The sequence below is a fragment of the Gymnodraco acuticeps genome, unplaced genomic scaffold, assembly GCF_902827175.1.
Source record: "Gymnodraco acuticeps unplaced genomic scaffold, fGymAcu1.1, whole genome shotgun sequence".
Classification (NCBI taxonomy): Eukaryota; Metazoa; Chordata; class Actinopteri; order Perciformes; family Bathydraconidae; genus Gymnodraco; species Gymnodraco acuticeps.
In genome coordinates, this window is record NW_022989839.1 from 120,002 (window position 1) to 122,702 (window position 2,701).

Genomic DNA, 2,701 nt, shown 5'->3' on the forward strand with positions numbered 1-2,701 from the left:
TTTTGGGGAAACCAACGCTGTCATTTGAATGGCGATCGAGCCTGAAGCCACAGAGATCTTCTTTTACTGTCCTTTCTTCTTAGAGGAAGTTCAGAAACACGTAACTCTTTTTTTAAAGTCCCATGTCATGGCCATTTCTACTGATCATTACATTACATTGCATTTAGCTGACGCTTTTATCCAAAGCGACTTACAATAAGTGCGTTCGACCAAAAAAATACAACTTGAAGAAAACAGAATCATAAAGTACATCAGGTTTCATAGAGCCAAACATTTCAAGTGCTACTCAACTGGCTTTAGATAAGCCAGTCCTTTATCAGTATAAAAGTGCTTCGTTAATAGTTCTATCGCTCGAAGTGGAGTCGAAAGAGATGAGTTTTCAGTTTGCGCCGGAAGATGTGCAAGCTATCTGCTGTCCTGATGTCAATGGGGAGCTCATTCCACCATCCTGGAGCCAGGACAGCAAACCCACGTGTTTTCGCCGATGGGAACTTGGGTCCCCCTCGCAGCGAGGGCGCAGCGAGTCGTTTGGCTGATGCAGAGCGTAGTGCACGTGCTGGGGTGTACGGTTTAACCATGTCCTGGATGTAGGAAGGGCCAGATCCATTCGCAGCATGGTAAGCAAGTACCAGTGTCTTGAAGTGGATTCTAGCAGTTACCGGAAGCCAGTGAAGGGAGCGGAGGAGCGGCGTGGTGTGGGAAAATTTAGGATCATAATTCCATTGTTGAGGTCTACTAAAATAAATGTATATTGTGCAATTTTCCAAACTCACATTGGTTTCTCATACAGCATCTCTGTATAGTATGTCTCTGTCCTACATGGCTTGTTGGAGCTCCTGCCCCCTCCTCCCTGTGAGCCCAGTGGCCGTCTGCGAGACAGCGAGACACAGCGAGACACAGCGAAACCCAGCCCCACACACACCCACAGCCTGGCTGGGAGTTTGTGTGTGTGCCCAGGCTGAGTTCCGCAGTGTCTCGCTGTCTCGCCGACCCCACACCAGTGAGCCAGCTCACAGTGTCCCGCTCCTCGCTGCAGCGAGCCTCACAGCGTCCCGCCGAGTGTGTGTGTGTGAGGAAGTCCGCGGATTGGTCCAAGCATAACGGCTCCTACGTTACGTTACGTCACTATACCCGAAATACATCACTATACCCAAGAAGTAAACAATGGAAAAAGAGAAATCCCCAACGAGGCGTTCTGGGGCAGCACAGACAGGTCTTCTCTGTGTTAGAGTTTTACTCGCTACAGAGTGTACTTTGAGGGTTTGTGACTCTGCAGACCTTTACATGCAGAAAAAGCTTCATAACACACAAGGGTAATAACCAGAGAAGCATGACATGGGACCTGGCAACATGAAGATGTCACAATTTCGTCCTTTCAAACGTGACAGTTACACGGTATTGTTAACCCATGTTAACCAGTGGAGAAATACCCAGAAATGCCAAGCAAATGCTCCCCGACGGTCGGTTGTTATTGTCAATATTAATATAATAATGATTTATTTTGTAATAGTCACACTCGATTTCGCCGGTTTTCTTGTTGCCCCAGCTGGTCGACACCTCGACCACCTTGAGCAGAAACAAAGGCTACATTCATGTATTAAATCGATGTTAATCCGTGCGTGTGGATGTGGAATTAACGGATGTGACATTGTGCGATTGCGTTGCCAGGCAACAGCTTCGGTTCATGTTAATTTACAAACTTTAAATATAACTACAACCGTAGTTATATTTAAAACATGTTAGAAGGCCTCACGAAATACTTTAATGCACATTCAAATGTAAATGTGAAGGAATGTGTGTATAACAAAATACATCGGTGATAAACGAAACTGGAAACAGACGTAGGCAAGATCCTCAGCTCGATGATTGAATGGTTTAGCCGCAATGCATGCTGGGATTTGGTGTTTATGCGATGTGAAATCTGAAAAAAAAAATTTTAAATAATACTTTATTCCGAGTGTTCTTGCTTTTCTCTTTGGAAGTCATCACATAACGACATTGTAATACATGGTTCGGCTGCATTAAATATGACATATCTGCCGTAGTTCTGTATTTATAGAGCCCTGATGAGAAGACTTCTAGACAAACATGAGGAACTGAAAACGTGACGTGGATCATAAATATATCAGCCATTAAACAACATCTTACATTTCTTTTCACACAATGCGTCTCCTTGAAGTATCAACACTAATTCGGCTGACTTTTATATTTGATCCAATTGGTAGATAGGCTGTATTTACACCATAAAGGTGCACAGCTGATATAAAGGGACACCTAGTGGTTAAAGCACGTTATTGAATTGTATTATTTTATTATTAGATATTAATAGGAGGATGTGCAAAACAGACAAACTAATAAGGCTTAATTTAAACATTAAAGAATACTTTAGGTTAAGGTCTTCTTTTGAATAAGAAAAAAGCTTTGGGGGTATAGAAGAAGAGTATGGAGGGATGAAACCCTCTTTAATGGTCACACATGCAGAGCACACAGCACACACAGTGCATTTGTATCTACAGATAAATATGAAGCCTGACAAAGAACTTAACGTCTAATATATTGCTTTCCTGCAATGTTAACTATGTTTAAGCACTTATTTTAACTGATATTATACATATGTATTATACTCTTATGTATGTAGATAGTATAAGAAATGTGCAGAATGACAGTTTAATGGTGGAGGTATACACACATATAAATTGAT